The following is a 25651-nucleotide window of genomic DNA, read 5'->3' as shown; positions in this document are numbered from 1 at the left end:
GGCAACATGGATGGATCTTAAAAGCACTGTGCTAAGTGAAGGCAGCCAGACACAAAAGACTATATATTGCCTGACTCCACCTCTATGAAATTCTAGAACAGACAAAATTAATCTATGGAGACAGAAGTCAGAATCATAATTTCCTCTGGGGGATACTGACTGGGAAAGGGCTCAAGGGAGCTTTATGGGGTTCTGGAAATTGATTCAATTTGGATTGGAAGGGTGGTTACATTGGTGTGCATACATGTAAAAATCCATCAGCACTTAAGATTTGTGCAGTCCATGTGCTTCACTGTATTGTTATATATATATACATCAACAAAAAGGTAAAATAGAATAATACTTTAAAAGAATAATAAAACAAAATAAGACAGCTCTGGGGAACACTGCCTCCCTCTCTCTATCTCTGCCAGATAATGCTATGAAGAGCAGAAACATAAGTGCTTCCCTAGAGCTTGGCTTCCTAAGGGAGAAAATGGTCGAGAGGCTTCTCTTGGGTGAGGCTAGCACTTTTGCCACAGGAAACAGGGAAGACAGGAGGAAATATTCAAAGTGAGCAGCTTGGAGCTTTTGGTAGGCAACATGAGTGCCTCAGGGGATTTAACTGGTGCCCCCTCAAACATATCCACACAATACAGTCACACACTACCACTGTGATACACCAATTATCCACATACAATCTACACACAGAGAGCACCAGACATATTCACTACATACCACATATAAACATAACATCCACATACAAAACCACATCACACTGCACAGATACACATACACAGCTGATGTTCATCACACGAAAAACACAGGGGAAGCAGCCCTTCTGGCAGATTCAGCTCTTAGTGTTCCAGCCCTGTCTGGGTGATCATCTCCCTCCTCCTGCCAACCAAAGCCGCTGTCATCATCATTATCACCATCGCCATCACTCCAAGAACATCCCTCATGGACAGGATGTCTCGGAGAACACACAGCTGTGCCCACAATGCCATCTGCCTGCGGTTGCCTGCTCACACCGAAAGCTGTCCAGGAACATCAGATGTATGCCTGGTTCTGAGGAGTGTCTTGCAACCTTCAGCTCAGCCCCAGCAGGAACCTTGTGGCAACGGCTATACACCCTCTTCCTCACTTTCTTCCTGGCCTACTGGCCAATGCCCCCTCCTCTGGAAGGAAGTCTTGCTTCACTTCTTAGTGATGGACAGTATCTTCCCAGGAGCCCCAGTCTTCCAGACAACACTAATTTTATTACCAGGTAGCAGCCTTTCTTCCACTGTTCTATGTTATCTTAATTTGAAGAACTAAGCCCATTGAGTCCAATTCAATATCTGTCGACCATCTGGCCCTTCTATAACAGTAACTCTCCACATGTGGAAGATAGGGAAACAAGCCTGTCAGTGTCCTTACAATTTTTCTCCTAGAATTCTACTCCAAAGGGAAAGGCACAAGCACATTTGTCACAGCTCTTCTGCGTTGTAAAGATTGAGGACAACCTAAATGATGACCAAAGGGAAAATGGTTAATTGTTACAGATCATTACATAGACTATTACCAGTTATTGCAAAGGATGACACAGATTGGTATGTGTTGACATGGAAATAATGTCCAAGGAAATTATTTAAGGGCAAAATAAGTGAAAAAGTCATGTGGTGGGAGAGAAGATAGATTTTGCATACACAAAGTGAGATAACTTTTGCTGAATGTGTGTATATGCTAAGAACATAAAGAATAAAACCAAGCTCATACCAGTCTTTTCTGATAAGATTACAGAGTGTTTTCCTTTGTCTTGGGTGTCTACAATATTTTCATTTTTAAATGTATATTATTTTTTCTAAGGGCACATCACTGGATCCCTACCCATTGTTTTTAAAGCCATGGATTATGGGTACTCAGAGTAGCTAGATCTTTAACCCAGGCAGACCTGGATAAATAGTGGGTCTACCATTTTCCATCTGTGAGCCCTGGGGTTGTGACTTTGCCTCCTTGAAGCTTCCTTTCCTCCATTATCAACAAGTCCCCTTGAGAGTCTACTCAATGCCACCTTCTTTGTCAACTCTGGAGGCCATCATGGTGGACAAAATACTCACCCCTTTCCCACTTGGAGCTGTATCTACAGCTGTAAAATGGGGGTAACTTTGCAGGCTTACTGAAGGGATTATTGTTAACATAAACAATTTCTGGCACATAAAAGCCTTTGAAAACTGCCACCTACTTTTTCTAAACACCCACAGAGTATGATTTAATTAAGGTAGGATAGGATGCCTAAGAAATCACACTTGTAATGGCTCACTAATGGAAGTTTATTTCTTTTTTATGTAATAGTCTAGGGTGGGAGCTCCAGACCAGGCACTTCCATTTCATGCAGTGATCCTCCCCAGACAAAGGAGGGTCTGCCATCTTCCAAAGTTACCCTGGGACTTTGCTCCATCCTAGAGACCCAGTGAATTAGGAAAGGGCATGGAGGAAAATCTGGAAAGCTTTTATGATTGGATCAGAGGTGCACACTCACATCCTATGGGTCAGAACTCAGTCACATGGACTGCAAGGGAGACTGGGAAATGTAGGCTGGCTGGGTGCCTGGAAAGATAAACAAAACAGGTTTGAGGGACTAACCTGCAATTGCTGCTGCAGTGAATTATAGAAGAAACACACACCCCTGTGACTGTATGTTTGTGTGTTTATTTTGTGGCCAGTCTGCAAAAAGGCAAAGCTCTGGGAAGTTCTGAAGCTCTTCTTTGCTGACCTTTTCGTTTTCTAGAAGAACTCAATCACTCTTTTTTATTATCAAGCTTGTCTTGCCACCATCTGAGATATTACTAAAAAACACCATCTCCCAGCTCTGACTTTCACAAGATTTGAGATGCTGTCAAAAATAAATGCCAACTCATCAGATTCTGTGTGAAAGAGATGCCAACACACATATAACTCAGAGATGGGTGCTTTACTGTGCATACCTTGTCATTCCTTCTCTTCTAAAGAACCTTATATGCCAGCCAGCAAATCCATGGATTTAATCATGAGGATTAAGAGAAAATATGGTTTTTTTTTTTTCCTTAAGCGACTACTCTGCAGAGCCAATACTTATACGTCTATCAGAAGCTTACATTATAGAGTCTGAGGGCTAGAAATTAAATTCTATAGTTTGGTTTGTTTTTGTCATTCGGAAGATTGTAGAAAGCCCAAAGGTATGGTTAGGATGAGGCAAGATGTGTCCAACATGATATTATTCATTTATTCATTCACTCATTCATTCAATAAATATAATATATATTGAGTGACTCCTCAGTTACAGTGGATCCCAGGTTGAGGATAGCAAGATGGAAGGCCTATTCCCTGTCGAGTGAGGGAATCAGTTACTGGACATACAGTTACAGTGCAAGAAGCTCCATGCTGCAGGGGAAGAATGTACATTGGCAATGGAAGTGCAGCTTATTAAGAAAGGCCACCAATTCTTTGCCATTCCCAATTTACTTGTCACAAAAGCATAAAGTAACTCACCAGAAAGTCTCCTATACTCATTAGATGAACCAACTGGAAATACAAAGAGAAAGATGATGCTCTGAGGCCCCAAGGACTCTTTATTTATGCTGTCATTGTCAGGCAGGTATCACCACTGCCCACTTTACAGATGGCATTTCTGAGGCCCAGAGAGATTAAGACACTTGCCCCACTATGTAGTAGTCTGCAGACCTGACAGTCTGGTCTGTTTGACCCCAAAGACTGGGCACTTCTCACTGCCACCCCTCACTACCTTTCCACGTGAAGATCAGGGGAAAGCAGACCTAGGAGACACTGTTGGGACCTATGGCTTGGGAGAGGCAGCAAAGGAAGGGGAAAGAGATCGGCCTTAAGAATCAGTGCTTACCTCTTGGAAGTAATGTGACAATGGACTCTCACCACTCATTTATTGATTCAACACTATTTATTATCAATGGCTAGCTGCCAGGTGCTGTTCTAGGTGCTGGTGATACAGCAGTGAACTGGACAGGTGGGGCCGGTGGAGGGGGGGGCGTGCAGTGGGAGAGTGGAAAGTAAATATGCTCCAAATTTTTATCACATCTGAGAGGTAACAAAGTAGACACTTCTTTGTTATTGATGTTGATAATTAGAGGAATGTATGTTAGAGATTTTGGGGGAGGGGAGTCAATTTAAGCACAAGGAGACACATTGATAGTGTTGATATTTGGGTGGCAGGGCTACAAATGATATTTATTCTTTTCTTATTGCCTTTCTATATTTACAAATTTTCTAAAATAAGTATATCGTCGTCGGCAGCCGTCCGTCTCGAGAGACGATGGTGTAGCTTCTTAAGAGTCTATCTGCACCGCCGAGAATGGCTGTGCAGTCCGACTCGGGAGTGACACGGTATCTGTCTCCTCCCGTGTTGAATCAAGTGCGATGACGCTGAAGCTACAGAGCCTGGGCAGGGTGATATGGAGGGTCTGCTGTTGCCCATGCAGCAGACCCCCCCTCTCTTCACAGCTGAAGGGTCCAAGGGAAAGACGGAGTCAATACAGCTTGGCTTCAGGTGCGCCGCAGGAGTTGCCGGTGTTGACTACAACGTCAAACCGCCTTAGGGACTCCGGCTCCGGATTTTCTGTCGGGGTTTACTCCCTTAGCCTTTCCCCTGAAGAGGTATGCCGCAAGGCAGCGGAGGTTTTTTGGAGTCAGAGTTTTCCTTCTCTGATGTACCCTGACTGGAAGATCGAACCAGCGACACTTAGCTCGCAGGCCGACGCTCAATCCACTGAGCTAAACCAGCCAGGGCAGAAAATAAGTATATATTACTTTTATAATCATAGAGAAACAAAATTTACTAAAATGTTAAAGAAACTAAAGCTTCAAAGAACCAGATTCTTCCTCTTCTGGCATTTAGGTGGTAACTGACAAGTCAGCCAGACAGGGCAATGCCTCGCTCCTCTAATCATGCCGAGTGATATCTTATTTCAACACACTGCTTGATTATTTCAGAATTCACTCACAGGGGTAGCCACAGGAGGAAATATACACTCATCACCGAGATATTAGGGACGGAATCCTGAAGTTTAATTTTTCATTAGGGCATAGTGCCATTTTTCAATTAAGACAGTTTCATCCTTTTTTTTTTTTTTGAAAAGTGCTGATGTGTAAAACCTCATTTCCTTCCTTAGCACACTGGCCTATGGATTTTATTTTTAATTGACTTCCATGTGCTCCTAAAGAGTGGCAGAGAAACTGGGATGGTGAGCTTTGTTGCCACAGTGTTCCTGGTACTGGAAAGGAAATGTAGCTCTGTGAGAACAATGCTTTGGAAAATCCGTAAAACCCAGTGGAACACACCTAAGGTTTGTATGAAAGGGCAGGCATTACTCACAGCGGCTTTGACAGTGAGAATGGAGGGAAACTGAAAAGCCGTCCAGCCCTTCAGCAATGAATGTGCCCAGATGAATTGGCCAGGTCTCATTTAGAAGCCAAGGAAAAATCGTCTAATAACATTTTGATATAGTGGATGCATTGCATTACTTTTTTATTAAAAGTATTTTCTGTGTTTTTCAATAAAAGCACATTGCCAGCATCCCACCCCCACTGAGCGTCAAATCTAGAAATGGAGATATCCTCACTCAAATTAACAGGGTCTATGAAGGACTTAGGCTTCTTACCATAAGATTTTCTTTCCTGATAGAAATATTGTTTCAGAAAAAAGTAGATGCAATGATAGAAGGACCACAGGAAACATCTGTGTGTACAAACAGACCAGCTGACTTGGAATAAAAATGCATTATGCCTCACAAAGGTCTAAATACTTTTATTAACACAGTTTGTTAACCAAGATCTGAGAAATAAGGTCCTCTAAGAGTCCCCTGTCAAATGCTTTCTTCAGTATTTTATTTTATTCTCAGGAGAGAAGTAACTCTGAAATCTTATCTTAGATTTTAGCAATGAGTTTTCTATTAAAAGTTATTTCTTTTCCATCTCAGGCTGAGCAAAGCTCTGGGCCAAGGGGGTTAGAGAATTTGTTTCATAAAACTGACAGCTTGGCGAGCATTCAATCACTCGGCACTACACAGCCCAGGAGAACAAATAAGTCCTTTTCTGATGCCTTTCCAGACACATTACGATGTATGTTCCATAGCTTTATTCCTGCATTTGCCCTGTTTGCCTCCTGCAACAACATGGAAAGGGGGCGGAAAGCACATCTAAAACTGTGACCAAACACATGAGGGAGTGATATTAATCAGTCATGCTCTCATTTGGAAGCTGCAGGTAATGAACACACTGGATATGCTGTTTTAGTGGTGGTACCTGGCCTTCCTTTCTAAAACGCCAATACTTTCAGGGGACTCTTGGCCATTTTGTTGTCCTGTCCTCAATGCTTCCAGATATGTGTCTTTGCAAGATCCAAGAGAGGCTTTAATGGGGCAGATAAGGCCTGCTTGGTGGCTGCCTTTGGCAGAAGTGATGCCTAAGGCAGGCTACTGGCTCACAGTCTGGGCATTGTTGTGGGCAGCAGAGACCAGCCTTTCCTAAACCCTGAACCAGTGGAAACTTCCTGGTTAACAGGCCTAACTCAGAGCAGCCAGGAAAAGGAAATCATTACCAAATCTCTGCCCTCCTTCTAAACTACAAGGACTTTTTTGGAGGGTATTCATACACAAAGCTATGACTGAAAAATTCTTGTGTGAGACACAACTAAGCCATGCTGTTGGAAGATAGTGGTTACTGTTGGTGAGGGGTGATGAAGAGGCTGCAGGGCGGAGGGCTCCTGCAGGCTGGCGCGGCCCCTGTCTCCATCAGGGTCGTCGGCAGCCGTCCGTCTCGAGAGACGATGGTGTAGCTTCTTAAGAGTCTATCTGCACCGCCGAGAATGGCTGTGCAGTCCGACTCGGGAGTGACACGGTATCTGTCTCCTCCCGTGTTGAATCGACATCTTGCGATGACGCTGGAGTGTCCTCTCCAGTGAAGCTGAAGCTACAGAGCCTGGGCAGGGTGATATGGAGGGTCTGCTGTTGCCCATGCAGCAGACCCCCCCTCTCTTCGCAGCTGAAGGGTCCAAGGGAAAGACGGAGTCAATACAGCTTGGCTTCAGGTGCGCCGCAGGAGTTGCCGGTGTTGACTACAACGTCAAACCGCCTTAGGGACTCTGGCTCCGGATTTTCTGTCGGGGTTTTACTCCCTTAGCCCTTCCCCTGAAGAGGTATGCCGCAAGGCAGCGGAGGTTTTTTGGAGTCAGAGTTTTCCTTCTCTGATGTACCCTGACTGGAAGATCGAACCAGCGACACTTAGCTCGCAGGCCGACGCTCAATAATGTGTGTACTTTTCTGTATGTATGTTAGAATTTTAGACCAAAATCTGAAAATAAAAATCTATGGTGGGTAATGTTTAGGACTTCTCCTATCCATATAGCTGGCTTTAAAAATCAAACATAACCAACAAAAGAATAAACCATATCTGCTTAAAACTTTTCACCTATCGAAAGTGTATGTAAAATAGAAACCCTTTTAATAATGCTGATACTATTATGTAAGCCTTAGCCACCATGTCCTTTACGCTTGGGACAGAATATACTGTAGGCAATTTTGTTATAACTAATATCCATTCATCATAACGTGATACAAATGGGCACAGAGAACTGACAAAGCTCATTTTCACTCCCAGCCTCTTGGTAGGAGTTGGAGGCTCTTTTGAAACACCCAAGTCCCACTTGGGGTCGGTCTTGCTCTTTCACTATCTGAACCATATGGCCAGAGGAATCCCATCCTTACATTTTTCACATCTTCCTCTATTTTTCCCTTTCCCTTTTATTTCCCTGCACTGAATTCTTCCTTATTCCTGCTGCTGCACAAAAACGGACAGATGCTTTTTCCTGTCACTGGTGTCACTAGTGTCAGATGAACCTGTCACCTCACCCTCCGTTTAGCTCTGGATTTCTGAATGTGCCTGAAGTTTGCAGCAGGCCAGGCCAGGCCAGGCTTTCACAGGAAACATTCTGGGGCTCCTCTGTCCTCCACTTACAACATGCTGTCTGCTTATTTACTGAGGTTTGTTTTGCAAGAAAAATAGCTGGGGTGGGGTGGGGAATGAAAGCTTTTTTCTTTTTTTTAAAAAAATTTGATTTATTTATTGTCTTTGTATTACAGTTGCAGGAAGCTTTTGAAGACAAGAAAGTTGTCATTTGGTTTCAAAGAGTTACAAATAATGGAGGGCTAAGGTTGCTTTGCAAAGTAAGATCTAAATTGTCTACTGCTACAAATTAATCTGCATTTCGCTGCTTTCTAACCAAGGTTTCAAGAATGTAGGAACGCATTGTATGAAGAAACTATTTTGCTCACCTAAGACCTAGTTCAAAATATCCCCATGTCTGGTTAAGGACTTGCAGGTCCCAGATGCCAGCAGGACCAAATGGCTCATTCAGCAACTTGAAATTCACCCAAAATGTCCGGGTGACTCCCTCAAATGAGTGTGGCACAGGTTAGTTTCCAGGAAACAGAGTGGAGTTCTCAGGCCCTTATTTTAAGAAAAGCGTGTCATTCAGACCTAAAGATGTTATCTGAACGGGCTTGGAATATGTTCTTGCTCTTTCCATTCCCAAGCTCCCTTTCTGTTCTGTGGCAGCATCACTGTACTGAGTTCCCAGGCTGAACTGAGTCTTCACTGCTTTGGCCCCAACTAGCAGAGCTGTGCATGTTGCAACACCTGCCCTGGCAGGTGGGGTGACCATCTCACCCATGTTTGCCCAGGACTGCCTGGGTTTTAAAACTGAATGTCCCTTGTCTCATGACCCCACACCCCCAAATCCCAGGCAAACCAGAACAGCTGGTCACCCTAGTGGCAGGCCACTGGCCAAATCCGTCTCCTCTAGCTGGGCCAAGTCAAGATCTGAAGGAGCAGGATTACCCCACCATGCCTTCTGCTGCTTACAAATTTGGACATATTTAAAGTATACGGATTTGAAAAATGTGTTTAAAGTTGCTGACTGAAGATGCTCCTGGCTGTTAAGTATGTCTGTCAGGTTTTCTCCCCCCACCCCCAATTTTCTGGCCCATTGTTTTCATCAGACTCCCTTCAGAAATTGGGTCTCAGACTATTGCATGGGCCAATGCCAAGAATTTCTGACCACTCACCTTATTCTGGGCTGCCTTGACCCTGGCTGCAAAGGGAAGGTGGGGCCCAGGTGTCCAATCTCTCCCCCATCACCAACTCCTACAGAGCCAGTCTTCTAAATACTTGTAGAATTCAACCACTTGCCTCCCTACCCACTTATGTTGCTTCAATTCAAGTGCATTGCTCTCCCTGAATTACTGCAACGAAGTCTGTTTTGGTCTTCCTTCCCTCCTGCCCGAGCTCATTCTCCCCTAGGGGAAAAAACAAACACAGAAAGTAGATAATGTCACTGGCCTCAGGATAAAGTCCAAGTTCTTTATTTATCAAGGCTTAATAGGTATTTCTAAACATTACTGTGGGTTTGAGGGAGAGCACGTATATTAAATTCCCAGCCAGGTGCTTCAGCTCCACCATGTATTTGAATAACTTGGAGTGCTTCACCTGTCCACAGAAGTCGTCGTCGTCGTCGGCAGCCGTCCGTCTCGAGAGACGATGGTGTAGCTTCTTAAGAGTCTATCTGCACCGCTGAGAATGGCTGTGCAGTTCGACTCAGGAGTGACATGGTATCTGTCTCCTCCCGTGTTGAATCGACATCTTGTGATGATGCTGAAGCTACAGAGCCTGGGCAGGGTAATATGGAGGGTCTGCTGTTGCCCATGCAGCAGACCCCCCTCTCTTCGCAGCTGAAGGGTCCAAGGGAAAGACGGAGTCAATACAGCTTGGCTTCAGGTGCGCCGCAGGAGTTGCCGGTGTTGACTACAACGTCAAACCGCCTTAGGGACTCTGGCTCCGGATTTTCTGTCGGGGTTTACTCCCTTAGCCTTTCCCCTGAAGAGGTATGCCGCAAGGCAGCGGAGGTTTTTTGGAGTCAGAGTTTTCCTTCTCTGTCCACAGAAGTAGTAAAGAAAAAAAGGTGGGCATTTGGCATTGACAACTACAGAGAGTGGGGCAAGCGACAGAACTGAAGAAGTCTCTCAAACGGATGAGAGATGAAGAACTTTGTGTCCAAATATCTAAGATGGAGTTGAAAGTGGGTCTGGTTAATTAGAAGATGATGGGTCTCGTCCCCTGATGAGTAGCGGTGACAGAGATGAGAGGGACAGAGGTGCGGTTCCACTGGTGTTCTTGGGTTTGCCAACCTCTGTCATGGGTGGATGGCACAGAGCTAAGTAGAAAGATGGAAGTACTCAAAACACAAGAATGTGACATTTCATCATTGATTCATGGTGACAGAACCCATGTAAAAACAAGAATGAGACCTTGAGTTCATGCCTTTGAAGGCTTGCTTTTGGAAACAGACAAACTGGGAAATATTTGTGTGTTTGTACTTTTTATTAAACATATTATATTATCAGCATCTAAGTGCTACAGAGCATACTACCAGGAGCCAAGGAGGTCTGGATTGTAATAGATGGTGATCAAAATGAAATTTAGGTAGTACTGCCTGGCTCAGGAAGATGAATGCTGGTTTTAGACTAAATCATAAAAAAAGACATATGAATCCCACTCTCAGAAAATAAAACAAAAAGGGAGAAACAGCCAGAGAGAGAAAACAAAGAGCCATAGGTTCTAGGGGAGAAAACACAGGTTTGGGCAGTTAGAAAAAAATTATTCCACATTACTCTTTTATTTTACAAATATTCATAAGAAAAACAACCTCATAGCTGCTTTCATGAGTAACAGCAGCTACTTCTTTACACTTCCGTTAAAAAAACAAACAAACAAGAACAGCATTCTCAGCACTGATGAAAGGAAGCTAGATCAAAAGTCAAGGTGGCCAACATAACAGTTCCCTTTCCAAGGACCTCTCCAGGCCCCCTTGCCACTCACACCCCTTCACCTCCAACCCTGTCCCAGGGCACCTGGCCTGTGCTCTACAAAAGAACAAAGGCTTCAGTTAGGGTGAAGACAAAGGGGTTGGGGGAACCCAGCTCCCTTATCTGTCTGCCTCATGCGCTTTTCTTTTTTTCTTTCCTAGTTAACTTTTCTGCCACCATTTTCATTGCAGAGAACAGCAGATCGGACAACAAATGGGCCCCTCTGTCTGGGCTTGCCCTCCATCAACAGGGTAGCCAGACAATTCCTAGACATTGTTCTTCTTTCTTTACCCTGTCTGGTTCTTTGTCACCTCTCAAGGCACCCCAAGTTTAAATGAATGCATTCCAGAACAACTGCCAAAGGAGCAACCAAACCAAACTGTGGCACAAATAAATGTGGAACTGTCTAGGTCCCCAGGAAGAAGGCTCCTCCCAGCTGATGTGAGCCAGTGATCACTGCTCTCTGTGTACCAGGAGGTAACAGTGAACCCCAGGCCACACCACCTGAAGATGCAGAAATTAGTCCTTAAGCCCAGAAAGATTAATGGTTAGCTGAAGGTCCTAGCACCAGCAGCATGAGCAGCACCTGGGAACTTGTTAGAAATGTCAACTCCTGAGCCTCACTCCACACCTGCCTTGGAGGAGCAGGTCCCAGTAATCTGTATTTTAACAAGCCCTATACGTGATAACCAATGCACATTAAATGTTTGAGAACCACCCAGTCTACAGGCCTCTGAGAAAGGAAGGAGGAAGAGAGATGCCAAGCCGATGGGTGTCACAAGACAGGTGCATATAAAGCTGGGAGCGGAGGGTCAAAATGGCACAGGGAAATAAGTGTGTTTTAGAGCTGCACTGTCCAATATGGTAGCCACCAGTCACATGTGCCAATTTACATTTAAAAATAAAAATAGAAAGACAAATAATGCATGATCTCACTTTAATGCGGAATTTTTAAAAAGCCAAACTCATAGTAACAGAGAGTAGAATGGAGGTTATCAGAGGCTGGGATGTGGGGGGAACAGGAAAATTTTTTTAAAGAAAGAAAAAAATAAAGTAGAAGGGTGGCTGCAAGGGACTGCGGAGAGGGGAGCAAGGTTATTGTTCAATGGACAGAGAGTCAGTTTGCAAGATAAAAAGAGTTTCAGAGATAATGGTGATGGTTGCACAACAATGTGAATGTACTTAATACCACTGGACTGTACACTTAAAATGATTAAGAAAAAAACTTTTAATAAAATTTAGAAGTCAGACTTCAGTCACACTAGCCATGTTTCTAGGGCTCATTAGATACTGATAGCTAGTGTCTACCATATTAGACAGAGTAGGACATTTCTATCTTTGCACAAAGTTCATTTGAACCAGGCTGTTTTAGAGTCCCTGTTCCACGTCCTGTTAGCTGTGACCTTGTATAAGTTTCTAACCCTCTCTGAGCCTGATTCCTCCTTTATGAACTGTATATCATAATACATGCCTCTCTCATATGATTGTTATGGAGCTGGAAATAAAATAATACATGTAATTACTGGGCACAACTGTCCAGCCTATAGCAGGAATTTGATAAATGATAGGTAATATTACTGCTATTATGATCTTATGAACAGCCATTGGAGACATCTTCTAATGAAATGGACAGTCTGCATTGGCTAGGATGTACTCCTTCCACTACATCTCAATTGCAAATTTCCAGAGCTTATGTAAGTGGCTTTATTTTCAATAGGACAAGCCAGCAGTGCCATCTCAAAGCAATACCCACTTGCTAGCAGGTCAGAAAGGGAGCATCTTAATGCAGAAGCAGAATGTAAGAGACTTGTAATAGGGCTACAATTCTTAAAGGCAGAGAGCCTCATGGTGGAGGGAATTCTTTTCTTGCTTTTTTAACACAACTAATGTCATAATCCGTGGGATGGTCCATTACATTAGACTCAACTCTTCAGTGTTCTGCATCTAGAAAGATGCCCAAGAGGTCTTATAACATTCTTGCAAACCTCCCGGCAAATAAGAAAACAAAATCCAGCCCAGAGCAATTGCACAACTTGGAGACATCCTCCCTACTGAAGGCAGGAAAATGCGAAGAGGGCTTCATGTGTGGTGTTCTAACTAATTAGGCAATAGGGGGAGTCACTGTTCTTGAGCTAGGGTAACTGCTTTATCAAGCGGAATAGCAGCTGGGGGAGCAAGGACAGCAGTTAGGGGGAGCAGTGAGAAGACTGGGGCAACACCCAGGTGAGCCCTCCTGAGACCTATGATAATGGCAGCAGGAGAAGCTGAGGACAGGAGGAAGGGGAGGGTCAAGCCTATGTGAACTGTCAGCAGAGTTGACAATGGGAGCCAGGGATAAAGGGTCCAGGCTCCCAGCACTGAGGCTCCATTTTCAGACATGTCCAAGAGCCCAGTATATGCCTTCAAAGTACTCTGTTGAACCAATTCCATTCTTCACATGGGGTTTGGACAAAACCGGTCAGGTAAGGAACTTGGAGCAATACCTCTCGGTTTTTCTGGCTTAGGAATCATAACAAAGTCTCCTCCTCCTGATCTATTCAGGCCTCCCAGGTGAATCCTAGACTTTCTAATGTTCTAGATGAGTAACATTTTTTTTTTTAAATGGAGGTTCTATTAGAGCCTCCATTTTCTTTGTCAAAAAAAAAAATGTGAAACTACAAATCTCAATCATTCATAAAAGAGACTTTAACATTAGGAAAATTAGGAAAGGCCATTTTTAAGAATAAAGGGCAGTTCTTTAAAATGGAAAAGGTTTAACTTAAAAAAAGAAACTCACTACATTTTCACTTGTCTTCCATTTCACTATGAATGGGTAGAAATTTTGTCCTATGTAGGCAGATGTCTGCAAGACTGCTCTGTGGGGACCACTGGTTTAGGTGACATTCCAAAATGGTTCTCTGTGTGGTTTAGGCAATCAGAGTCAGCCCTGATGACCCCAAATCCAACTGCCCAGCTCCTAAGAGCAAAACCAAAGCTGAGGTTTTTGGATTGAGGGCTGTGTCCACCATGGAAAGGCTGGGCAGAATCAGTCTGTACTAGTCTTCTTAAAATGCAAGTGATAAGCCACAAAGGATCCTAGAGCAAATGGTCTCATATTGATATAGTCACATTCAATAATTTCATATTTAGTCTAGTGGGTTAGTGATTTTTTTCATAAAAGGAGATTACAGCCAGAGCTAATTGCTCAATCTGAAATGTATCTGGACGTTGTTTAGATGTTGGAAAGGAAACAGTAACATTGTAGAATTTTAGCAAAGAGGAGGACATCATGTTTTTTAAATGTAAATGAATAAAAAATGTGGCCCTGTATGGTTTTTAAAGCTCTGACATAATGGTTAGGGAAAGAACACCCCTATTTTGAGCTCTCCTTGACATTTTTCTTATTTCTAACAAATGAAAGTAAATTCATCAGCACAGGTTCAATCCATTCCCATCCATTGATTTGTTAGCCAGTCAATGGTCACTGTAGTGTGAAAAAAATAGCACCCGTTTCTATGAACCTTTCCAAGTGAGGCCAAGTTCAGCTAAGCTTAATAAAGAGAAAAACAGCAAGGACCATCTGGAAAACACTTCCGGAGTCGCAACAGATAGTGGCAGCCTTTGCCCAACCTGCTATAAATAAGTGTCTCAGGGAAAAAAAAAAACACCCAATTTTCAAATCTGTTTCTACTTAATACAGCTGCAATACAGTTTACTTAGCTTTTTCCTATAGCAGGAAGACTGCCTTTTTATGACAAGGGTCTAAATGGTTTTCACAGCCATTTCCATTGCCATTATTTTGAGGAACAACATATCATGAGGACCTGTTTGTTTCTGCAGCACACAGCAGTGGCCCCAATGGCCTCTGCACCATGAAACTGGCCTCCAAAGGCCAGACTTATGCTCTTGTTTCCTCTCCCAGTGTTGCAAACATCACCCAAATCCTGGCCCATAGAATGAACAAGTGTCACGTGCAGCAAATCAATTATTTATCTGCCTGGACCCAGCACACTGTGGATGTCTGCCAGCTCATTGCCTCTTCTTCCTGATGACAAGGAATGGTCAAGTTACTCTTCAAATGAGGCTAGTACTTGCCAATGAAGGCTTGGCAAACCGCTACACACTTTCCTTCCCATCTTTCCTCACTGGCTAAGCTTGCAAAGAAATTTTTCTACACATGACACTCCAAACTCCTTCAGACACTCTTTGGGGAAAAGGCCCACCTACCTTGGATAGCTACAAAATGAAGTGGCCCTGACTGATGTGCACACTGAGTATCTACCGATACTCTCCAGCACCCCTAAATGGCCCATCCCACTCTGAAGACTTTCAGGGCAGGATTGACCCCAGGACACTGTTCTGTGTAATGAGTGATCCACCTCTCTGTTCTCCCTCTGTCACCTAAGCGCCCATCCCATTTCCATGCATAGGCAGGGCAGGGTTCACCCCCATGATACCTTCCCTGTGAATACATGCCCCTCTTTTCTTGCCTTTCAAGGGACCATCAGAAAGAAGATGGTTGAGGGCTTGTCCTGATGGCAGCATTTCATCTGTTGCTGCAGACCGCAGGGCATTATCAGGTTTGAGGTGCCCGAGGAAGCCCTATGGACATTCTCTTTCCCAAGGAGAATTGCTGCAAAAATCCAAATGTGTATAAGGGGCAAAAATTGGGAGGGGTGGTGGAGATCACCTGAATTTGAATTTCCAGTCATTTTGAAATTACTCCATTTAGCCACCATTAACTTTCTTTCTCAACATTACTGAAATTAGTGGTGGGTAGAGGGCTCCCACATTCTGAAAATGAGTTTATTACAGTGTTATGAGCAGAGCTCCCCCAAGTACATTAAGGAGCTAGATTAATTGCCTCAAGTTTAAGATGCTACAGGAGAAATGACAGTGGAGAGGGGGCAGCGGTGGAGGAAGATGAGCAGTGGCTCTGAAGGCATGCTTGGAATAAGGTGCATATTAAAAAGAAATTAGGGAGGGATAAACCTATTCTTTTTATGAAAAGCCAGAGAAGCCATTTGTTATTACAATGTGCCCCCCAATTATCTATGACTTATTCAATGCCTGCCTTAAAAAAAAAATCCTGTGTTCATACAATCTTAAAGACCCATCTACCAACCTTAGAATTAAATCAAGCACATGACCCACTTCCAAATGTTAATTAATAACCCCCATGAATTGCATATATAAAAGTCACAGGGGGAAATTGTGTCTTTTATTACTTCAAATTGAATTTCCCAAAAACCACAATTTACTTATTAAATCTTCATCTAGACCAGTGGTTCTTAACCAGGGGTGATTTTGTCCCAGAAGGGACATTTGGCAAGATCTGGGGACATTTCTGGTTGTCACAACTATGGTGGAGGAGTGATGCTACTGGCATCCAGTGGGCACAGGTCAAGGATGCTGCTAAACATCCTGCAATGAATGCACAGGACAGCTCTCCCACATGAAGATCTGGCCTAAACTCTCAGCGGGGCCAAGATGGAAAAAAATGTGCTCTTCATAAAGCTAAGTATGCTCCGTTTTTAATATTCTTATCATTGGCATTTATCAAAGGCAGAAGCCCCAATTGTCTTTGAAATCTAAGGTTGGCTTACATATATGTCAACTAAGGACATATTTACTCCTTTCAGAATAAAGGAAGTAGGGTCTCAATCTGAATCTAGGAACATTAAAGAAATACTGTGACCATGGTGGGGGTAGGTAGGATGCACTTTAAACGCATATTTCATCACTCTAAATGGATGGAAATTAATATCTCACAAAATAAAATGATTATCTACTTATGTTCCATACAAAACCAAAATCAATACAGTGTATCTTACTTAACCTACAATTAGAGTAAAAAAAAAAAAAAAAAGAAAACTAAAACAAGAACATGCCATTCTTTCCCGTTTCTTGCTAGCTGGGTACACTTTTCTGAGCAAGAGGCATTAAAACACAAACAAGCAGACAGAAACCTTTTTTTTTTAAAGCAGATTTTTCCAGAGCATAAAAAGCTTCCTGAACCATTCCATTTTATTTATTGTAGATTCAATCAGTCTTTAGTGAGCAAAACATGCAGCCCATTCTCTTGGTTATGCCTGCCTGGCTTTCCAAATGCCCTCAAAACTGGGATGATGAATCACATACCTTGGCCGCACTGTGCCAGTTAATAGTAAGCAAAGAATTCCACACAGCTACACAGGACTCTCTGCCTGATGTGTGTACATGTGTGTATATGAGTGTGTGAGTCAGTGTGTGTACAGAAGGCATCTATGTGTATGTGTGTATGTGTGTGTGTGGGGGGGAGTTATCCAGCCAGCTGTTTCCAGATGGTCTTAAGAGCAGGCATTGAGATTCTCTAAAATTTCTTTAGTTCTAGAACACTCTGTGCAGCTCTGCAGTGACCCCAGTATGGGGGTGGGCTTTGGTCAGGAAAACTGTATATACCTAGAGTCAGCCTAGAGCTTCCAGGCTAAGGAAAGAATGGCTAACAGCTTACCATTTCGACCTTTCCAGGCCACCATTCCTTTTTCTGAATTATACAACCAAAGTGGCCATGCACACAAAGGCGAAAATAACAACAACAACAAAATGCCCAAACACACCCAGTCTTGGCTGCCAGCAAGGCCTCATTCTTCTTCTGAAAAAGAACAGTTGCTACAGTGCAGCTGGAGGAGCTTTTCCAGGGAACTGGTAATACCCTGGCTGTTAATGAATTATTTTTCGCCAGAATGTCGGCTTCTTCCTGTGCTCCAGTAAACAGTCTGCTTCTGCCATGGGAAACAAAACCATCTCCTTCCGAGGAGCTAAAGGAGGTCAGCCAAGGGTCCCCTGTGGGGGCAACCCCCTTAGGAGCCAGAGACACAGCCACCTAACCTATAAATCACCTCAGCCCCAAGTTCATTATTCCAGCTCTTTCTCTGTACTTGGGCCATGCCCAGTGCCAGGAAAGGGCCGAGGAAGACCACCGTGCCACTGCCACCCCCCTGAACTGTTCCTTGGACAGGTTTCCTCATCTTCAGCACCACAATGTGTGAAATTGGGCCCCCTTGAATTTATTCTGTTTCTCTCACAGAAACTGTATTTATCTCTTTCCTCACACCTTCATCAAGCTGTCAGGAGATGACAATGTGTCCCTTTTCTCCTTTCTCTTCTTTAAGATTGGCCCAGCCCCAAATAACCTGCTCTCACTATTAAAATGTCTACTTGGGACACTATTCTCCAAGTACAAATCTCTGGGAAGGATATTACTTGATCAGATGGCAAGGAAATCAATTGCTCGGGCAGATAACTCTTCAATGAACAAGGACACAGGCCTCGGGGAAGGAAAGGGGCCACTTTGTTCCAAGCCAGCACTACTCCCCACCCCCACCTTGCTCTCTGGTCTTCATTAAGTTTCAGGAACCACATTTCTAACTGAAGTTGACTCAGCAAACATGCTCATGGGTAGGCTTGATGGGGACCTCCCAAAATGGCACCTTAACTACCAAAAATCTAAGTTGCCTGATGACAGTCCATTGTGGCTACTCCATCAGCCCATGTCTCCCATCTGCCATGGAGATGGAGTGCAGTTATGCCCCCACAAACATCTACAGGTGCTGTGAGGGTGAAGGCATAGGTTTGGAATTTGCTCTGGAGCAGTGCTCTGTAGTAGAAATACATGTGTAATTTTAAAGTTTCTAGCAGGCATATTAAAAAGATTAAAAGAAACAGGTGACATTACATTTAATACCATGGCTTATTTAAATGATATATTCAAAATATTACCATTTTACCATGCAATTGGTATAAAAATTATTAATGAGCTATTCTGCATCCCTTTGTTGTACTAAATCGTAGAAATCCTGTGTGTTATATTATCCTTATAGCTCATCCTACTTTGGACTAGCCACCTTTCCACTGCTCAATAGTGACTAGTGGCTACTGTATGGGACAGCAGACATAGAACATATCCATCATCATAGAGAATTTAATTGGATAGTATTGTCCTGAAAGGCCAAACTGGCTGTGGGAAGAAGAGTGACAGGTGACAGCAGGATGGACCATACAGTTATTAGAGCTAAGAATTATAGCAGAAATGGAAACTATGAGGATTGTGATGTTCTAGGAGCCCCCAGCCCTACCACTAAGTGGAGAGTAAAATGGGCTTTTAAGAAAGATCCAGGTCCCATGCTTGCATAATGAGTACAGTCATTTACTCAAGGCATCTGCTGGTTGAGCTGCCTCCATCTTAGCTGTTCCAATCTGTTTAAGACAGGGGACGGGACAGAAAAATCACCCCAGTCAAGTACGTTCTTTTCAATAACAATTCTGGGTTTTCAATCTAATTTGGTGAAGCAGATACAGAAACATGATCAAATTATGTGTGCCTGTGTCTGAGTGTGCATGTGCATATGTTCTTGGCTGGAGAGAGAAGGAGGGTCATGTGAGAAATACAGAAGTACTAACATGGCCACCAAAATCACCTCCTCATCAGTGGCCATAAGAACACAAGAGAGCAGTAGAATCAAGGGGCTCATCAAACATTATGAGTTCCCAAGAAAACACTTTCAGTCTGGAAAGAATGAGATGATGGGCATCAGGGCAAACAATCAAGTGGAAGAGAGGAGTGATAATCTGAGGCATTCTCCAAAGCCAAGAGCTGCCAACTCTACAGCAGGGATGTCACCCTGATCCCTAAATCAAGCTTAATTCAGAATCTGGCAAAGGCCATCTCCTCCTCCCCTCAAGAGCCTCATTCTCCAAGGTCTCCCACATATTTTGATAAGGGAGGCAGTAGTGTCAAAGACAACTCATATATGGATTCAAATCTTTGCTCTCCCAATAGCTCCAGAATTCCTAGGGGGTTAAGGTTGACATCTGGTTGGAAGGCATCTAAGGGACTAGCTTTGACAATACATTTGCATAACAATGACCCACCTCATTTTTATTGACTTTATTTATCTGAGGCAGTTAAGAGAGAAATACCTACACTGGGCCTCGGGCTAATTAGTTAACCTGTCTCAGCCTATTTCCTATTGACAGGGTGGTAATGCCTTGGTCCCACAATGGGCCTCGGGCTAATCATTTAACCTATTTTAGCCTCAATTCCCTCAACCCCAGGGTGGGAATGCTATTGCCTATCTCACATGTACTTGTCAGCCTAGAACTAATCCAGGCTAGAACCAGAGTTCTCTGAATCCCCAACCATTCATAGCTCTAGATTTCTCCCTGCTGGGTCTACCTTGACAATGACTTACAGCTCCATCCCCAACACCACTCACTCCACCAGGTCCATCATTCGGCCACTCAATTCTCATGAATTAAGCAACAATTAAGTGTTGGGTATTCCAAGATATAAAGGCACAGTCTTTCCACCTGACATAATTAGGGACTATTTGCAGTCTATCTACTTAGCACATAAGCCCTGGGTGACTGTGCTGCATCACTAGTAGTCTTCCCTCGTCCTTAGGTACCATATTTTGTGAATGGCTAGGGTTTGAGGATTCTGGCCTTTGGGAAAAATAAATGAGAGACTTGGGGAAAGGTAGAGGGACATGTTGCCCCTTTAAATCGTAACAACTAAAGCCTAGAGTCAGACATGCAACTGGAAATTTCTCTGAACCTCATATTCCTTATCTGTAAAATAATGTCTCTATCACGTCATAGATTCCAAAATATAAAGTGCTTGGCTGACGGCAACAGCAAATGTCAATTCCTTTTCCAATTTATTTCACTCCACTACTCTCCTCCCCCAAATCTAAGGTTAGGGAAGGAGCCAGAGAACAGAAATTTGGTATTTTCTGACTGGAGATTCACAGCACACTACATGTGAATATATCCGCATTTAGAATACCTCCATTCTGGTTCCAATGGGTTGGGGGAGGCCATTGTAACTAGGGCTATATCTCAGCAACACCTGGTCACACACCTCCCATCCTTTTTTGTTTTCTTTCTTGCCTTTCAGAGGCCCTATCTCAGAGGCTTTGTTTGCTGACTACCAGATTTTTTATTTTACAATTCTTACCCTACTGGACACCAACGAAGCTCTCACATTGGCAACTGGCATCATGTGGAAAGCTGTTTTTGCTTTTAATCCTAAAATAGGAAGGTATTCCTGGGTGTAGCCTGGCTGCTGGAGGTCTAGGGCTTCTTTGCATTATAAGGACCCTCCCTGGATAGCTGGTTGGTGCTGGTACCAAAGCAGCCAGTACCCTAAGTTCCAGTCTAACTTGGCTCACAGTGCACCAACCACCTTGTGGATGCCTCTAGTTGGCACCTGTCAGGATGAGATAAAAGTGCCTATTTGCAAGATATTGTGTGTGGGGTGGGGTAGGTGTAGGTTTGGTGGTAGGTGGGTGGCTTCTTTGGGTTTCTAAGGGGCAGAAGAATTGTAATGACACCGGGCTTATGAATCTGTGCCTTCCAGCCAACCCCCAGCTTCTGAAGGTGGCACAGCTCCCCACATTCCCCTTTGAGAAGAAACGCTAAGGACAAAATTAGGTGGGGTAATAACACTGCTCTAGTGAGCAGCTCCCACTACCTAGCTTCCCCCCTGTTTTCCTCCCACACTGCCACCCCTCTACTGTAACAAAGGCAAATCACTATGCATTTTCAAAGTTATCAGAAGTCTCTTGGTCAATCAACAAATGATTCTGATGACTCAAAAGGAGGAAGACAGGCATTCAGAAAACGGTGGGAAAGATTTCCTGGGTAAAACATAGTCAGCCTTGCCCTATGCATGCAACGCTAAGAATTGTCTCCTTGCTGGCTGCTTTTCTCTCTGTTCTAAAGAGAAGCTTCCAAGAATCAGCTAAATAAAGGGATCACACCAGAGGATAAGAGAGAATGCTAAACCAACAAAAACAAAGACCCAAATGAAACAGAGCGAGCCATGAGAATCCACGGTTATCAAAACTTTGGCTGTATCTATTTATCATTGCTGCACACCCGGGCTCTGCGGAATATCATTCTGTTGATGTCACTTATCCTCAGCAAAATATTTACACATCCTTAAAAACGCCAGATGAGGGGGGCCTGCCCCGCGCACCGCTGCAAGCCGCCCCTGACTCTCCGTCACCGAGTTCTGGAAAACGGTGAAGTAGGGGCACGGTGGAGGGTGGCTACTGCAGGGTGGCTCCTTTCGGGCACAGGTAAGAGCTGTGGACAGTTCCCAGAACACGGGAGCCCAGTGCTGCGCCCTGCCCTGCCAACGTCTCCCCCACCTGAGTCTGCAAGCCGCAGCCACATCCCCTACATGGTGTCAGTGCCTCCCCCTTCTCTCCCTGCCTTTCTCATTGATTAAGTTCTCAAACCATTGTTAAAGCCGAGTTGATTTTCCCTGGAAAACTGGGCTGAATTCATTAAGCTTCCCCATGCTACAAAAGGAATATTCATAAAAGTTTGGCAGGCAGAAAAGGAAGCTGACTGCATGCCACGGGGTGGGTGACAATTCGTTCCTCCAAAGCCACCTTCTTCCTCTGTGCCCCATCCCTTTCTCCATCCATCCATCGTACCCCAAACCTACTCCAGGGACTTCTGATAGGGAAACACAAAGCAGCAGCTGTTTGGCAACATTTCTACCTCTTGCCGGCAACTGTAGTGGGATGCCATTTCCCCACCCAGGCGGAGCTTATCCCGAACAATAGTCGGGCTTTAAACAGCAAACAAGCAAACACAGAGCACAACCTCAACCCCGAAAAACCCAACAAGGCGAGAAGCAGTAACTCCCTCCGCAGCAAAAGGCACCACGGAAACGCACGCAAAAATGCAGCGAGAAGGCTGCTCGGTGCCTAACATGGCAGAAAGCCCAATTCGGTGCGGCCACTCCGATTGCGGGCATTGAGGGGCAAGAGGGCTCCCAGGGCGCCGACGCACACTCACCCGGCTCCGGGAGGATGCGGGGCTGGCCAAGCGTCACAAAGGCGAGCCCAGCGCGATCTGGCAAAACCCAACTTTCCACCCGGCTCGCCAGGGCCTCCAGATACGTCAACAGAATCCATCTTTCGAAGGGCCTGGAAGGCGCCGGGTTTTCCAGGCTGGGGCATAGCGACAGAGCCAGAGGTGGCCCCGTGCGATGCCCGGGAGCGGAGTCTGCCGCGCGCCGCCCTCTGCGCCCGGTGCCAGCGCCGGTGGCGGCCCGAAACCCACTTCGGGGCCCCCGCCCCGCTGGCCGGCGCCGCCTCCAGAGCCGTCCCCAGCTCCGCCGGCAAGTGCACGGCGCCAGGAGCGGGAGTAAGAGCGGGGCCCGGAGACGCCGCACCGGTAGTGGCCTCCGCCAGCATCCCCGCCCCCGTCCAGCCCTTCCCCCTGACCAAGGCTTCAGGGCGCCGTCCTGCCCCCGGGAGCAGGCCCCTCCCCGAGCGCCGGGCCCCGCCAGGCGCTCCCAGCCCGGCGCGCCCCCTGCGTCCCATGGCAGGTCCGCACGGGGTGGGAGGAGGGGGACCCCGGCCCGCACGGGAGCGCCGCACCCGCTACCTCGCAATCGCAGCCGCCGCCTCCAGGAAGCCACGGGGTGGTGGCCGGTACGGGAACTCTCAGGTTTGGCCTCGCAGCCGGCCTCCTGAAGTGGGGTGAGCAGTGGTGGGAGCCGCCGTTGCCGCTGTCACCGAACTGCTGTCGCCGCCGCCACTGCTGGTTGTGCGTGAGCGTCTGTGCGCCTCTGTCTGGGCGAGTGTGTGACTGCGTGCGGCGCCTGGGCTTTACTATGTACACCAAGGGGTGGGAGGAGGCGGGGAAGGGGAGGGCTTGGGGGAGGCGGCGGAGGAGGGGGATCAGGAGCGGGGAGAAAGGGTACCCGAGGAGGCGGCAGCGGAGGAGGGACAGGTGATCTCGCCCACGGGGAGGGCGTGGCAGTGGGTGTTGCGGGCTAGCAGCGGGAAAGGGCACCCAGGGCGTGGTGTGGGGGTTGGGGTGGGACGCTGCAGAGGGCCCTCAGAGTGGGGACCCTGCCGCCTCCCGGCAGGCTCGGGACCATTCCAGACCCCACGATGGAGAGGAAAGAGAACAGAGCCCAGGAGGGAGGAAGTGACTGGCTGATGGAAGTGGGAGAGCTGGGAAGGGCCCAGCAATCACCTAAAATGCCAATTGTGATGCATGTCGAAGATCCTTCTCACTGGGTGTGAAATTATTAAAGACAAAATTAGTCCATGGGCATAATTTCATTTCCACATAATTGCTTGAGAGGTGATTCATTTATTAATCTAACATTTATTAAGTACCTAGAGTTTGCCAGACACTGGGCTAAGAACTGGAGCTGCAGAGATGATGCATATATGGTTACTAACCAGTATATAAATAACTGGTATCAGTGGTACTGTTGATCATTTTAAAACAAAATAAAAAACCGAAATACTATAAAATGTTTTCAGAGTGCAAAGGAAGCAACTACATCAGTTTAATTAATCCCTAGAGGTGTAAAGATTTTTTAACAGGATGAAGATACTTGAGAGAGAATGTCAGAACAGAAATGACTTTAATCAGAGCAGAGAGTAGTATGAATCTAGCTGTCCTTTGCATGTTCAAACCTCTTCTTGTCTCAACACTGTGAATAGTAATCGTGACTTAACCTCTTGTAGAATTTGGGGTGGTCAAACAGAAATACATAGAGAGCAGCATCGCAAGTTTATAATTAGCATAGGAACCTGAACTTGGGTTTGAAAGGTTCTATTCTAACCTTGTTGTGTTACAAGCATAATGTGGTAGAAAGCATGGATACTTTGCCTTTGCAGACCCCTTCCTCCATAAGCAAAATAGTAAAAATTACATTTTTTCAATTGTGTGGTGTAAAGCTGAATATATTAATATTATATATTAAATTTTTTTCTTCAACCTAAAAGATCACTTTTTCTCCTAATTTTAAAATAAATTAAAACACTTCTATGGGCCCCCAAAAGTATTGTGGGCCCCAGGCACTGTGCCTACTTCCCCTAACAGAGAAGTCAGCCCTAATGGTACCATTCCTTAATACTGAAGTTCCTCTTTTGAAAAAGAAGAGTTAAATGAAGAAATATCCAACCAATATAAGGGCAGAAAGATACACAGTGCAAGTTTAAGATTTGATAATAATGAATATCAACAGAAAGGACCAGTTCCTACTTGTTTCAATCAAGCTCCTAGGTTTTAAATGAGCTCTGAGTAACCAATGACACCTGTGGAGATATTTGTGAATGTGTCTTGAACCAGTTCAGTAACCAAAGACTTCCTCTATGAATCCCATAACTGTTCTCATCAGGGATGTGAGAGCTCAGTTACCAGGACGTAGCCTGAATACAACTAAAGACACAGCTGGGCAATTATAATGCGGCAAGTTCATGGATCAAAGATCCATAAAGGTTTTGTGTGTGTTGATGGGATATGTGTGTATAAGGTAGGGACTGATATCCTGGAAGGCAATTACTAGACTATTTCTTTTATTGGCCTCATCACAACCCTGGGTTAATGTTTGATCCTCACTGGCAATTGTGATTCATATTTGCTGCCCTTTGAAGTGCTGTTGCTTTCAGGAAAAACTATATTGATTCAGATTGTTGCATAATAAACAGGCATCGTGACCCCCATTCCCAAAGAAATGTATAGTGGTACATAGTCCTTTGTATTTTCATTGTGGCTGCCCTTGCAGAGAGAAAAGAAAAAGTGCAGTCCAAAAAAAGAGGGTGTAGATTGGGATGGAGGAGATCTTTTGGGACAGAAATAAGACATTAATATGGAAGAATTATGTTCACACAGTAAAGGGGTGGCTAAGAAAATGGAGGTAAGAAATGACATGCACAACAGAACAACAACAACAACAACAATGGAAAACCTTCCTG

The 25651-nt window shown here is 44.9% G+C and overlaps 1 protein-coding gene across 2 annotated transcripts in view; it reads right to left on the bottom strand.

Annotated features, from left to right (window-relative positions):
- RAI2 (retinoic acid induced 2) overlaps window positions 1–23511 on the bottom strand; it is a 64990-nt gene extending 41479 nt beyond the window's left edge. The window contains exon 1 of one of the 2 annotated variants that reach the window (XM_090264601.1): window positions 23319–23511. The gene's annotated coding sequence lies outside the window, so the exon portion shown is untranslated. Of the gene's footprint in view, window positions 1–22724; window positions 23081–23318 lie in introns of those variants that run through there. The other variant, XM_090264603.1, reaches the window with a different exon arrangement.
- Between the last annotated feature and the right edge of the window lie 2140 nt (window positions 23512–25651).

This window comes from Furipterus horrens, unplaced genomic scaffold, assembly GCF_987537825.1.
Source record: "Furipterus horrens unplaced genomic scaffold, mFurHor1.1.pri manual_scaffold_17, whole genome shotgun sequence".
Taxonomy (NCBI): domain Eukaryota; kingdom Metazoa; phylum Chordata; class Mammalia; order Chiroptera; family Furipteridae; genus Furipterus; species Furipterus horrens.
Note: the sequence above shows the minus strand (reverse complement) of the source record. Positions and strands in the feature narration are given on the sequence as shown.